At 42.7% G+C, this 14,941-nt stretch overlaps 2 long non-coding RNA genes across 2 annotated transcripts; one reads left to right on the top strand and one right to left on the bottom strand.

Annotated features, from left to right (window-relative positions):
• Positions 1 to 590: 590 nt before the first annotated feature.
• On the bottom strand, positions 591 to 4,819 carry LOC137859438 (uncharacterized). Its single transcript, XR_011098276.1, has 2 exons — positions 4,310 to 4,819; positions 591 to 972 (listed from the first exon to the last, which is right to left on the bottom strand). It is a non-coding gene; the product is annotated as an uncharacterized lncRNA (long non-coding RNA).
• Positions 4,820 to 4,935: 116 nt separating this feature from the next.
• On the top strand, positions 4,936 to 14,385 carry LOC137859441 (uncharacterized). Its single transcript, XR_011098278.1, has 3 exons — positions 4,936 to 5,184; positions 12,531 to 13,188; positions 14,248 to 14,385. It is a non-coding gene; the product is annotated as an uncharacterized lncRNA (long non-coding RNA).
• Positions 14,386 to 14,941: the final 556 nt, after the last annotated feature.

Below are 14,941 nucleotides of genomic sequence, written 5' to 3'. Positions count from 1 at the left end.
TTCAAGTTGTTAGAAAAAATGAAGTGGTACTGTAGTCAACGCTATTAATGTGCCAAAACAACACAACAACAAATCTTTTCTCATGGTCCAGAATATTAAACAGACACAAATAACTTTCATTAAAAAGCCACATTTTCTGTACAGAGTTTTCCCTGGAGAGAGCAACATTTCTTTTCATAAGTAGGATGAATTTTGCACTTCATTAAATGCCTTGATCTTTTCATCACATTAGCCTTTAATGCGACGACATAATCTTTAGTTTGTCTGGATTAATAATTAAAACAAATACGTGTGCTTGTGTGCGCATGTGTGCAAAATCCTTAACTAGTCTTTAAAAAAAAACATAACAAAATGACCTTCAGCTCCCAATTTTCTTACCGAAGGTATAGGTTTAATATGGATATGCATAGGTTGTTTTTTTGTTGTTGTTGTTTTTGTTTTTGTTTTTTTTTTTTTTAGTCACTGGTGGAAAGCTAACTGTTAAGGGCTTCTTTCTTTTCCTTGCTGAGACCAGAGCTGAGCAGGGCGGTTATCGGGCTGGGTGCTCAGGCTGCCCTCGATATACAGTTGCGTTACAAGCATGCTCTGTGGCTCATGTTAAAATCTGAACAATGTGTTGCCAGGCCTCATACAACACTGCAAAAAGAAGTTAATTACAGCTCTGTTAACCGATGCTAATGACTAAGCAACGAGAGAGGAAGGCTTGGCCAGAGGCATCTGATGAGCGTCTGTCCTCAGCTGTCAGTTGCTCCTGCTGCATGGGTGCCTGGGAGGCTCGGGGGTTGACTCCTGCTGTCAGCACAGAAAAGGCAAATTCAGAGAGGATTTGTCTTAATCCACCTCTCTGTAACTGTGGTGTTTGTGTTGCTGATTCACCCTCAGCTCAGCTGTCCTTGCAATGGGGCAGGATGCACAGCTGGGTGCCGCAACCATGCACCAGGGAGAAAGTGCTGCCAAAAATGATGGATGGAGCTGTGGGGACCAGAAGTCAGAACATAACACACCATAGATGTATTTTTGGTGGAAGATAGAACAAAATTATTTCTCCTTCCTGTGGCAATCCCCAGATATACAGAATAGGGAGAGACACAATTTTATGTCACCGGAATTTGCTGGAGAGGTTTTGGTGTGAACAAGTTAAAAATACGTATTTTGGATAATGAACTCTTCCAGGTGACTCAGAAGCAGGAAAGTCTTCAGTAGTTGAAGTCCCTTTTAAAAACTATTTTTATGTTTTTCAATTATAATGTAAGGAAGTTATAATGAAGTCATCTCAAATAGGATACACCAGAGTCATGCAGCTTTTCAATTCCTCTTTGATATGAGCAATGTGGCAAAAACAATTTAAATGCCCCGGAAGGTTATAGCATTGTGAAATATTAATTTTTCAATAAGAAAGTTTCAAATGAATTTCTTTACCCATTTATGCTGCAGACTTACCTGGAAGATATATTGGTCTGGTTCAAACCCACTCATAAAATTATTAAATGTCCCTCTGCTTTTTAGTGATGGTCAATGATGCAGAATAAAATCTGACTGAAGTTGTTTCTTTTTTTTTTTTTTCACTCTGGTGTTTTCAAAACAAAGCTCTGGATGACATATGGAACTGAATACCCATCTGCTTCAGAGACAGCATCAAACTATCAAAGCCAAAACTTAATGCAGAAACTGCTGTCTTGTCTTACAAACATGGGAATACCAAATTTCAGAAACTCACAGAACAGATCTGACACTAACATATGCCCCAAACAATCCCTGCAATGTGTTTCCAATCTGGGTATTGTGGTGAAATAAAGATATAGCAAGAACTGAAAGGTCCCCATTCTGGAACCACTTAGGTCCTGCAGTCTCAGAAGTCGTGAAGGGAAGGTTTCATTTCACCTAACTTCAGTTGCGTAGAGAGGGGGCTGTAATCCCAGCTAATTACCCAGGCTCCCTGGATGGCGTGTACCTCTGGAAGGAGGCTGCAGACAAGCTGCCAGAGCTGGGAGGAATAACCACACGCCTCCCTGTTAGGGGGCCAAATTAAGGCTGGAGGAGCCTTATCCCAGCTGCTACAGTGGGATGGAGAGAAGCTCGTAGGCAATTAAGGCATTCAGCTGGGTACCAGCGTGGGGCTGGCTCCTGCAGCAGCACGCAGCTCGCTGGGACTCTGAGGTGCACTCGAGAAGCATCAAGCAGCTCGCCTGCAAGCCTAGCATGGTTGTGGGCAAAATTGCTCTGCTGAGCAAGCTAACTGCTTCAAAGCAGCTTCGAACCCTTCAAACTCTGTCTGCTTGTGACTGAAGTGTAACCACAGCTGAGCCTGCCTCACTAAGCAGTAGAGCTATTTACACTGGCTTAAAGGAGCATAGGCAGGTAAACAAGATCTGACAGATGGCTTAAAATGTGGGTGGAAGTCTGTATTCCTCAAATCTTTCAGTTTGCCATTTTCTAGCCCTGCCAGCTACTTGTAGAAAAGCATACAGGCACAGCAATGGTTTTCGAGTTAGTGAAAATAAAAACCAAGCACATTAGTTTCCAACAAGATGTAAAAGACCACTGAATGCTTGGTGCACACAGGCTTTCGAGCAATAGTCTTCTGCCTGAAAATGTGTCATGCAAAATATTCTTGGAAAGCACTGCATGGATGGTTGTTTTACAGGCTGCAACGCAACTTGTGATTAGCGAATGTGGACAGAGCATTTGAAAATTTCCTTTTATATTGCAGCATGCACAAATAAAAGAGATTTCTGTAGTGGTGCATTATTACACCTTCGTGACTTAGAATGCATTGCGTAGTTGAAGGAAGTGGAATCACAGAATACGAGTACTTGGAAATATAGCACTTTTTCCAAAAGAGAAGAGAAAGACATCTTCTTTTTTTTTTTTTTTTTTCCCACCAACATAACATATTGTAGAAGGGGTTCCCCAGTATCCCTACCTTGCTATAGATCAGCGCTAGGCTTCCTACATTTTTAGGTTTAATAAATGATTATGTGGTCCTGATCTGCCAACAAAACTTTACTGTAGAAAGGGAACTATTCTTAATAATGATTTTAATAGCAGGAAAAGCTCCTACTACGGATGCTTTTTTTTTTTTTTTATGTCTGGTATAGTTCAGCTAACACATCTTCCTGGTATAAAAATTCATATGAATTCACACCTCTAAACTGTGTTGCTGCACTGGCAGATGTTTACAGTTCATGCCCATAGATTTTAACACAAAATCAGTGAATCTGTAAAACGAGCGTGCTGGCTCTCAGCATCAATAACTGACCATATAGACTCTGATATTGCAAGGTATTTAAACCCCACCTGAAGCATGAAAAGAGCTGTCCCAGCAGTTTGATGTCCGTTGCTGAATGAGAGCTATTTTGGAATGTTTTGTTACCATCTAAACCCAGATCTGAAGCTCACTGTGTTAAACTGGCTTCAGATCAGATCTGACAACATCCTCCCATTCTAGCAAAGCCAGGACATATTTTGCTAGCAGTATTAGGCACTCAGCAAGTGTGTTAGACAACTAGACTAATTTATAATACTTCAGGGTGTGTGTTTGCACAGGTATGTCTGCTGGCAACCACGGTGAGTCATCTAGACAGACCCAGTTTACAGCATGCACTCTCAGGATGCCTTCTCTTTTCTCTGAACAAAAACTTCCCTTTTAGGAAATATGACCATTTTTTCCTCTATTTCAACAGAAATCAAAAGCACCATTAATGCAGGGGTTTACGTGCCAAATAAACGGGAGGTAATAAAATCAGTGCTGCTGAGAAAGTGGCAGGAGACATGGCAAGGGAAAAACTCTGCCAAAAGAGAAAACAGAAACCAAATCAATGTCAAGGATGGTCCGAGGCTGGAGCTGACCATGCCCCTCAGGGGACTGGTAGGGTGATGGCAGACCTTACGTTCGGGTTAGAAGAAGAAGGTCCCCGCTGACACAACGGCCCCAACCACAGAGGCATGCCTGGGAGGAAGGCATGTTGCAGCTGCACCCACCTCCTCCTCTCCTCGGCTTCTGTCCCCCAGCCTCCTGTTTGCCCTCCTTCCAGAGGGGATCATGAACCAGTCTAGGGACACAAGTGGGGTCCCCTTGGCTGCTAGATGAACCACCATGCTTGGTGGCCGTATGGACACATTACAGTCATGGGAGAGAGCACGGAAAGCTCAGGGCTGGCAATCACAGTCCACAATCACTCTCACCACTGCAGGCTTCTCACCCCAAACCAGCTTCTCCTCCTTTCCCCTTCCGTCTGCAATTTCTAACAGGACCCGAAATAAAAGCATCTATTTTAATAATACCGAGTAACTTGAAAGTACTACTTACACAAAACTTCAGGCTGACAAATGAGTGGCAGTTTGGTAGGGTTTTCTCCCACAGTCATGGGCTTCTTAGCTCTGAAAAGTAACAAAGGAAAACAAACAAACAAACAAAACCATCATGAGGAATACTTTCTGTACCATTCATACAACTTTAATCTTGGAGCAGTTACTCAGTAAAATATTCAACTTTTTTAATACGTTGGAGCAAGCAGCTTCAGCCTGGATTATCCCCTTGGCATATGCTCCAAAAGAAGATGATTTTTGTTGGCAGGTGAGGAGCAGCATGGCACACCAAGGACAGCTGTCCCCTTGCCTGGTGCTGCCTGCCGACCTGCCATGGTTTTCCTCCAGGTGCAAGTAGGAGGAGAACAGCCCGGCACAACAGGGCCTTGTTTCCTGCTCATCCTCCTCATCCACTGAGGACACGGGCTGGGATCACTGCTTCCTTCACCTTGTCCTCTTCATTTTCTTGCCTCTCATTTTATCTGACAGCCTCTTGTTGGGGCTCGTAGCTGGGCAGTGAGTCAGCAGCCCACAAGCAGGGTGAGTGGAGCCGGCGCGACCAGAGGGCCCTGCTGACCACCTGCTCCAAGAAGCTTCCTGTGTGGGCGGCCAGCTTCGGAGACACTTAACACACGGGTTACGGTAAATTTTGGTTAACCTCGCGTACACTTCACAGGCACTGGGGGCGGTTAAAACCGGATGACACTGACCTTGGTTTCTCAGGGCCTGGTGCTCAACCCCGTATACAAAAGCTGGGCTTTGCTGTGGAGCTGGCCACACTTTGCTGGCTTTGGGAAGGAAGGGCGAGGATCTGCCCCTAAGTGCTTCCTCCAGCATGGCTTTTCTAGCAAAACCTTTTGCTCCTCAGGAACAGAGGTGAGTCCAGCAAGGTAGCATTTTGAAAGCTGGCGGACGTGTTTGGTGTGAAGTGAAATTTTCTGCTTGTTTTTTCTCACTTTGCAATGCAAGTACTTGTGCCAGTTTGGAACGTTCTGATTTATAAGGGACATCATTATCATCCCTTCTAATTGCTGTTAATCCTTTATTTAGTTACAACTGAGAGTACTGGAGTCAGTTTCTTGGTCACACACATCTCGTTGGGGGAAAAAGAGAACAACCCACATTTATCTCCAAAGCCATGGATTGAAAATACAATGTTTTTCTGGTTGATTATTTTGATGCATCTCTCCATTTCCCTCAGTAAACAGGAGCTCCAGTTTCCTCACACACTGAACTGGACCAGGCTGCCCCGGGAAGCTGGGAACTAGCTGGAACTAGCTGGTCTTTAAGGTCCCTTCCTACCCAACCCATTCTGTGTATCTGTGATTCCTTGCCCTTCTGCTGAGGAAGCTCTGATCCTTTGCTTTCAGTGACTCATAGCCTTGATCTTCAGTCCATCCATCACCAAGCAAACACCTTGTGAGCAATGACTTTCGCCCATTTTTGCTCATGAGCACCATAACTTGCTTTCAATTCTTTTATACTTTAATTCCAACATCTTTTCTGAGTATGTTGAGAACTTTTTGTTTGTAGTTTCAACATAACTACCAGCTAAAACTGACACTTGTAATTTAAAATGCATTCTTTTTCTTCCTTGCTGGCCACAGGGATTTCAAAATTTGAAATATGGTGACTTTTACAATGCAAATTTCAAAAATTCAAAAAAAAAAAAAAAAAAAGAGAAACAGGTGAAAAATACTTCAACAATATTAACAAAATTTTACCTCTACTTCAAAATGATCTTCAACAGTGATTTTTTTTTTCCCTGTGCACACATTTTTAAAGCAGAAGAAAATGGTGTACTCTGAATAATTTGCTTTGCTCACAGGCAAAGAGCTGGTATGGCATCAATTGCTTTTAATTGTTTATTTCTTGCCCCAAGATCTCAAACAGTCATTGGTGAATTGTTTTCTTTAAAAAAAAAAAAAAAATCTGGCTTTGAAAGTAGTACATTTGTCTGTATTTGATGTTAGGCAATGGAAAGGATTAATTAGACTACTATGAATGCATGACCACCAGGCAATTGCTAAAGACATTTGCAGACATTGTGATGGTGAACACTGCTGAACTGCTCTCCTTCTCTCTCTGCCTTTCACATACAGAAACTCACTCATACTTCGTAGAATGAAATTAAGCTGAAGGTAGGAATGGCAGATGAATTTCAACACCATAAAGTGATGACACCACAGGAAAAAAAAAAAAAGTAAAATCCTAACTTTAAAAATGCAGTGCTGTGCTCTGAGTCACTTGTGACTGTCAAGGAATGGAGTCCTGGGGCAAAAGTGCTGTGGAAATAAGAGCTCCATGCCCAGGGAAAGGAAGAACCACACCAAACCACTGTCACTACTATGCAGTGTAAAACCTCAGTGTGGCCTTGTCTTGAATACTGTGAGCAGTCCTGCTGTCCCTCTTAAAAAAGGCCATAGTGGGGCAAGAAAAGACACGCAAGATGGCAGCAAGGGTCATCAAGCAAGGTCAAACAGCCTCTGTGCAAAGAACAACCAGTGGATTCAGGACCCTTTAGTGTAGAAGAGACAGATGACACAAAGCATTGTGGAACGGATGGATGTGGTTCTTTTCCAATAAAGGAACTAGAAGCCACTGGGCAGGATGGACAGGTGGCAGGTGCAAGCTGGGTGGTGGTGGGTCCTTACTCATGCCCTGTGGTGGGGCTTGGCAGGAAAGGAGAGAAACACTTCATGGAGAAATGCATAGAAGTGTGAAAACGCCGAATGCAGGAGCACCAAGTCTAGCTGACAGTCTGCGAGGACTAATTTCTGGGAAAAGTCTGGGTTGACTGTTTGTAGGACTCTGATGTTTCTTCATTGCAACTTGATCTGCAAAAATGAGACCTCAATCCAAAAATGACTGATTTGTGCAGATGAGTCAGAGCAAGTTTTGTTGCACAATGTGGGAACTGTAAACGTGGTAAGGGAGGTTTTGTCAGTCTGAAAAAGAATGTGATAAACCTGATGCTGAAAATAAAGAGCCTTATTTTGTTTTCCCAGGGAGGAATCTAGCCAGCATTTTTCTTAGATCCAGCTAAGCACTTTCCGTCATTTCAGTTTTGTGATACAGGTCTACTTCATTCATTGGTTAAATTAACAAAAAATGAGTACACTGATGTGTGGAGATAATAAATAGGTCACATAGTCAAATAGCAGTGACATTGCAAATCCTCAGCATGACTGTGGATTGCTACAGAAAGAGCCATCCGTGATGAACCAGATGCTGTGAGTTCTGGCAAAGTCAGAATTTAACTCTGATCTTTCCATTTCAGCTCTTTCATTATCATAAAGCTGAATGGAATAAAGTGAGGGTGAGGAAAGGTATTGTAGTGTGGGTCCAGGGCTACAGCTCAAGGTTTGATTCTAATTACTTCTCTAATTTTGTTATATATTTATTACATGTGACCTGCCCATTAGTACCTTTGCTTAATTTGATGTAGAAATACAATTCTACATTATTCTCACATGTATTTCAACTAGTGTAAATATATCGTATGCTACTGAAATTAATAAAGGAGAGTAAAAATTGGGCTTCTAAATCTATTCTGGAGTAAAATAGAAAATATGGTGATAACATGTCATACTCTACAAGGCAAAAAAATAAAAAAAAAAAACACTACACGCTGACTATCTTCCCATAACTACATTGTGAAAGCTCATTTTGGGTCCTTTAAGGACAGATTAAATGCATTCCATCAGCAACCCAAATCCAGTGCATTCCCATAGAAGGTGCTGGGCAGGATTCTTCACTGCCTCTCTATGGGAGCAGCTGATGATCCTCAGAAGTACATGGTGTGAACTTCAGCTGATCCACAGCAGTAGTTTAGCCTTGATTAACAGCCTCCAGGGATTCCTTCTGGAAAAATGTAGACATGGATGATTTAAAAAGAAATATTAAGGGATATCAATTTTGACAATGTCCTTAAGTTTTTGTTTTGTTTTGGGTTTTCACATGTATTTGAGCCATTCCCCACCATCTCTTTCTCCAGTCCTTCCTGCCACTATCCCTGCATGGCTTTCCTCTTTCACAGGAACTTTAAGATTGAAAAGCAGTTTCCTGTCAATACATCCCAAGAAATCAGAAATGCAGATGAAAAAGCTCTTCAGGTGACCGTTGCCAACTTTAGTTTGATTTTCCTCTGTTGAGGACTAGCCTTTCATATTTAACTTGTGCATACTGGGCTTGGGAAAATCTTGGGAAACGGATAGTTTCATAGGCAGAATAACTCTGCTGAGGCAAACCATGGGGACAAGGGGTGAGCTGGAGACTTATAGTCCACTGGTACACTGGTTATCTGTCCCCCACAAAGTGAGGAAAGCATGCAGTGTTTGTCCCTGGTGGATTGAGGGAAAGCAAATCAGCTTGTTTTTGTTTTTGTTTTTGTTTTTGTTTTTGTTTTTGTTTTTGTTTTTGTTTTTGTTTTTGTTTTTGTTTTTGTTTTGTTTTCCATAGGAACTTGTGCCGCATGAAAAATCTTTATTGTAATGCAAGAGTTTTTCAGTGATTGATAGATACAAAGGCACACATGAGCACAGACACACAGAGCTTCCCTTGGACGGCTTGATCACCAAGTGAGATGAATTTATCAATGTGGAGTGGTCAGGGGACAACACCACAGGTGTTGGGGAACTTCTGTCAGTAACAGGTAAATGAATGGCAAGGACCACAGACACCCACCCTGCAACAAGGACACTAATATGGCAGATTTCTGTCAAGCATGAAGATAAGTCTTTCTCAAGGTCACTAGGTAGAGCAAATGAATACCATGAAGAGATTATTCTATTGGAACCTAAATTGTATTTTCTTTTCTTTCTGTAAAAATGCATTCAAGAGCTGCACAAATGCCATAAATCCTAATACTGGGTCAAAGTCCTCTGAGATCCTACTCATACATAACAATACTGCTTGGAAGGACAGGAGTGGGATGCAGCTGTAGGTGCAGCTCTGTGCCTGCAGGACCACATATGGACAAAGATGGATACCTACTATACAGGAGCATATATATATATATAATATATATATATATATACATATATATATATATATTATATATGTTATATTATATGTTATATATGTTATATATGTATATATATTATATATATTATATATAATATAATATATTATATACATATATATATATTATATATATTATATATATATATATATATATATATATATATATATATATATATATATTTATATATATTATTTTTTTGTCCAGAAGTGCTGATTCACCAGAAAGTTCTTGCATCAGGGAATTTCTCATCAACTAAAACTAAAAGAAGGGGGATTTAGATTAGATGTTATGAAGAAATTTGTTACTCAGAGGGTGATGAGGCACTGGACCAGGTTGCCCAGAGAAGCTGTGGATGCCCCATCCTTGGAGGTGTTCAAGATCAGGCTGAATGGGGCTTTTGGCAACCTGCTCTGGTGGGAGGTATCCCTGCCCATGGCAGGGGGGTTGGAACTGGATGGTCCTTAAGGTCTCTTCCAACCCAAGTTGTTCTATGGCTCTATGATTCCACAATCAAAAGTACAGAAAGTCTGCAAAGACGGTGAGGGAGAAAGTGTTTCCATAGTACTGCCCCCACAGTTAGGACACTTGTTTGGATAGGACAGGCCTTTCTTCACATCCTTATTGATGGCTCACTTTGCCTTTGGAGCTGGCCAACAGCAAGCCTGCAGACAGGACCTGTGGTTTGGCTGTGGCAGCAAGGTGATGACTAGCCATCGAGACAACACTTGTAAAGGTCCCAGTGCTTCAGCTAGGGTGCCATCTGTGATGGAAGTGCCCTGCTTTGCAGAGGAGCCAGATCTAAGTCTCCATGCTGCTAATGCCACCCTCACATGAGCTACCCAGAGCATTTAGCAGTAAGTAGATGCAAGCTGAAATTTCTTAATGAGGAAGACACTGTTGGCTTCTCATGTCTGTTGTAGCAGAGCTGGCAGCCACTTTTTCGCCAGCTCCCCTCTTCCTGCTGCCACCCTACACTGTTTCACAAATATTTTCCTCTCTCTTCAAACACTGAAAATGAAGTTTTTGTTTTTGTTTTTGTTTTTTCAAAAAAAAAAAAAAGATGAACTATGTTGATACAATTTACATGAGTCACCCTGATCTCCAAAGAGCTGGATGAGACAAACACCCCAGGAGAGGGGGTGGGATTTTAAGGAAGGTCCTGTTTTGTGTTTTACCATGATGAGGCATTTTTATCACATAAAAAGGCCACCATGGGAAAAAAAAATACACACACACAAATACATACAAACCTCATTGCTGAATCACAGGAAAAATGAGCTTGTGCTCCTTTTAAGGATAAGGCAGTCCCAGGGCACTGCATGCTGACAAATCTATTTGACTTTTTAAACCAGAAAGAACCAAAAAAAGATTTTTTCTCACCTATAACATAGGAGTGGCACCCATCCCTGCAGGGGAATAATTTCTGTGACGTACTCCAACAATAATCCTTAAAATACTGCTGTCATTCTGACCAATGACCTGTTGAAATGTTGTACGTACATCAGGTCAGTGATGCATATTATTCCTTCGGAGCGTTTACTGTACGTGCAAGTCAGGACTATGCTTCCTGCAGCTGGCATATGCTGTTGCTGAAGATAACAGGAGATGCTCAGATGGGGTGGGGATACCAGTCAAAGAGACGAAGGTGAGGTTTTTGAGAGCAGTTTGTGTTGGCCTGTCTCTCATGTTTTTAAAGTCAGACCTTCCTGGCAGAGGGAAGGTCAGCAAACACTCAGGACTTCAGGAAATCTCACCCTAAAGAGACAGATAAGGGCTATGAATCATTAAGGGTATTAGTGCAAGATTTACTAATGTTGAATGCTAGTTCAAAAAGGTACCAAAGGAATCCTTTAAGGTCGAAGGCTTAGGCTTGACAGTCATGTAGAGATTATTTGTTTTTGTTATTATTTATTTATTTTTGCAAAAAGGGGACATGGTGAGTGTTAAAAATGAGTATTGGCACTGTAGAATAGATTATATATATAAATGTACTTAGATATATGAGTGAGAAATATACACAGATATAGTAGTTGACAGGGGCACTAAAAGGAAGCACATGAGTGTTTGGAAATAAGCCATATGGAGAAGCCTCTCGCTACAATTATGCCTTGTTTCACACCTGCCCTAGTGCTGGTCTGTTGCCCTGCAGTGCCCCAGTGGTCACAGGCGAGCAGCTGTGCACCTTTTTGTTTGAAATGTATGAACAGTTGAAAAAATCCTGCCCATTACTCTTCCAATGGAAAATGAGAATTTTGGTTGCCTCCATATTTTCACAGGATGTTCCTGCACTCTTCAGGCTCTCATTTATTGTCACCAGGATATATGAACATTTTCACTTCATGAAGTAGGGCCTGGGTTTTCTGATGGATGAGGACATAAGTGATAAATCCTGAAGGAGCAAGTCATTTAAATTCTTTATTTAGAAAAAGCATTTAAACACATGTTCTTATTTTCTCTGCAAAATAAAAATGACTCAAAAACACAGGCTTGGGCAGTCTGAAACTTCACAAATTTGAGTTGAATTCAGTGATTAGTTTTAAATGAGGTTAAAAGCAGTGAGAGGGAAATTTCCAGAGTCAAAATGCATTGTTTCAGTACTTCTGAAGAGAGACTCCAAAGTTTTCGTCTTGCTTACATGTTCATTTAAAAAGATTTTTTGTTGTTGTTTTAACAGTTTGGTTTTCCTTTGTTTCTTACTACAAAGTGTAAGTAACCTGAAAGAAAACATCACCCCCACCCCAAACATTTAGTTTTGGCTCAGCAGAAACTTATGAGATTGATCCAAAATAAAACACATTGCCTTGGGTCTTGACAAGAATCAAGACACTTCCATTATGGGACAACTATTTTTCTTAAATCCTTGTTATTATGACTTTTCAGTTCAGTTACTGAAGAAGACTCTATTACCCAGATGGCACTATACTTCATACTGAGGCAGGTGTGAATAGCTGCACAAGTGGAGAATTAGGTTACTTACAGGAGCTGTACCCTCTGGTTCTGAACTTCAAATGAACAGATTTTAGAGTAATATATAACACAATAAAAGTATTAAAATAAACATATCTGCCATGGGGTTTGGTTTTACTCCAGGAATGGGAGTATGACTTATTCTATAGAGCTCATGTTTTTCCTCCTTTTCATTCAGGTTTGGACATGAAATTGCATACGCTTTTTTTTTTCTTTCTTTCTTTTTCAGTAATAATTGGACCACACAGTCTCCTGTCAACAGAGCACTTACTGTCACCCTTTGACATCTTAGAACCTTTGTGTACACTTGACACATTCAGGCACTTTGTGAAATTGATGTCCAAGAAGAAACAAGTACATACACTTAATAAATCGAGATTCCCAGCAGTAGCTTTCCCTTACAGGAAAAGAAAAATCTCTTTGGGATTAGATCAGATTCTGACACTAGCTCCTTCAAACAGGATGAGGAAAATCCATGAGCCACACATTTGCTTTCTGCTGTTCTGTGACTTGCAAACATATATATATATGTCTGTATATACATCTGTGCCTACAAGAACACCCCCTCTGCATAGCAAAAGGACCAAAGACTGAACACCAATCAGATAAAATGCCTTCAAATAGAACACGGGCTTGGTACCACACATTTTTGGCCAGCAACATGTATCTTCTAAACTCGAGAAAATACGGAGCTAAACGGTTTACTTCCAGCCCCGCTAAGCTGTGATGCAATTTGGTGTCTGCCCTCACTCTTTTACAAGGTTCAAGCCCTGACTGACTAGCAGCCAGTTACCCTGGAAAACCTCCCCGACAAACAACCGCTTGCCGCCTTGGAAGGCCAGCAGGCAGAGGAGACGCTCCACAGCCGGGCTGACTTCTGCACACAAGTGGGTGGTATGAACATAAAAGGGATGGCATTAGATTAGAGCTGCTACTTTGATCTCCCTACAATAACAATAAAATAGTCATAAAGGACTTTCACTCTGTGGATCTCAAAGCACTAGGCGCAGCGTTAATAAGCCTCGCAACTCCCCTGTGAGGCAGATATTATCACCTCTGTTCTGCCAAACAATAAACCCAGCCCAAAGGTCTGAGATGGTATGCCCCAGGCATGCATGCAGCGCGGCTCCGGCGCGTGACCCAGCTCTCCATGTCCACCCTTGTCCCTTGTGATGGGGCCATGGCCCTGCCAGACACCAGAGGAGATGGCCACCGTGGTCACAGGTTTCTGGTGGTCCCCTGTATGACAAGTGTACCTGGCATCCTTGACATCGCTCACTCAACCATAGCCTGATTTCACCCATTTACTCAGTTTTGGTGAGAGAAACAATGTTTCTTACTCATTTGTTAGCATTCAGAGCATTTCAGTCTCCCTTGGTCTTGATTTTGTTTCATTTTCTCTTGTCTTTTGAATGCATGCCCTTGGTGGAGTTCTTGGCAAGTCTCAGGGATGCTTGTGTCAGAGCTTGTGGGCCTGATGCCTGCACGATGCTGGTTCTGGTATGTTATCACAGCTGAGAGGAAGGAGGTCCCAAGGGAGGGCTGAGGATGCAGCCTTTGGTCTCTCACACCTCTTACCCCACCTGCTTCTCATGAGGGTGCTCTGGAGAGCACTGTGTTTCCACACCCGCCCTGAGGAACCTGTTACCCCTGCAGGCATGGCCACGGCCAGCCCAGGGCCGTGAGTCAGAGCAAAGACTACACTGTAATTTGTTGTCTTGGACAGCATCCATGTGGTGTGAGATCTGGATCTGACCAGGCAGAATGGGACTAGCCTAACCCTCTGCTTGCTGTGTTTGCACTTGCCATTGCCCGTGGATGTTGGGCTCCTCATTCCCTTTCAAGCCTTTAGAGAATCGGCTCCCATCCTAAAAGTCTGGGTGCCTGTTGCAGAATTACCATAATGCTCCTTTTTCCCAGACGTGTCCGCTTTTTCTTCCCTCCAGGCTCGATCCAGGTGGAGTGCTAGCTGCAGCTCCTGTCTGGATTTGGAGAATTGCTGCCAGGAGCCCAGGCGGCCGTGTTGGCTCCACGAGGAGGCGAGGAGGCAGGTTTGGCTGGCTGAGGCAGTCCCAGGATGGCCAGCAGCCTGCGGTTTGTGGGGCAGAGCCGAGCCCTACACACAACGGCAGTCCCAAGGGTCTCTGATGGGGCCATGGCTTGGGGAGAGGGGCCAAAAGGAGAACAGCCCTACAGTGGAAGGGATGTGGGCTGGGGGCCAAGAGCAAGCATTACATCAGGGAGACAGGAGCATGAATTAGTGCCTGCACTTGTCTTGGTTAGCACAAGGAGAATGGGATTAATTATATTAATTTTAATCATCTGCTGCATTTGAGGACAGATGGGAGATGGGAGAGACTTCAGGGAGGGGGAGAGCTTGGAGCAAGGGAGGTAGGTCCTCATACAAGTGGACCTGAGGTCCTGGGGGAGAGGGATTGGGAGTAGGGGGGGCAGGAGAAGGTGCTGGAGCCACGAGGTAGGAGTTTGGGATGGGTGGAGGCACCAGTGGGAAGGGAAGCTGGAGTGGCTCTGAGACAGGAAAGCTCCACAGGGCTGGAGGCTCTGCTGCAGTGGGATAGTGGAGTCCCATACACAAGATTTGATGTAACTTTGGAGATACTCAAAAGCCATCTGGATGTG

This window comes from Anas acuta, chromosome 1, assembly GCF_963932015.1.
Source record: "Anas acuta chromosome 1, bAnaAcu1.1, whole genome shotgun sequence".
NCBI lineage: Eukaryota > Metazoa > Chordata > Aves > Anseriformes > Anatidae > Anas > Anas acuta.
The sequence above is the reverse complement of the archived record's forward strand: the minus strand, read 5'-3'. Positions and strand labels throughout refer to the sequence as shown.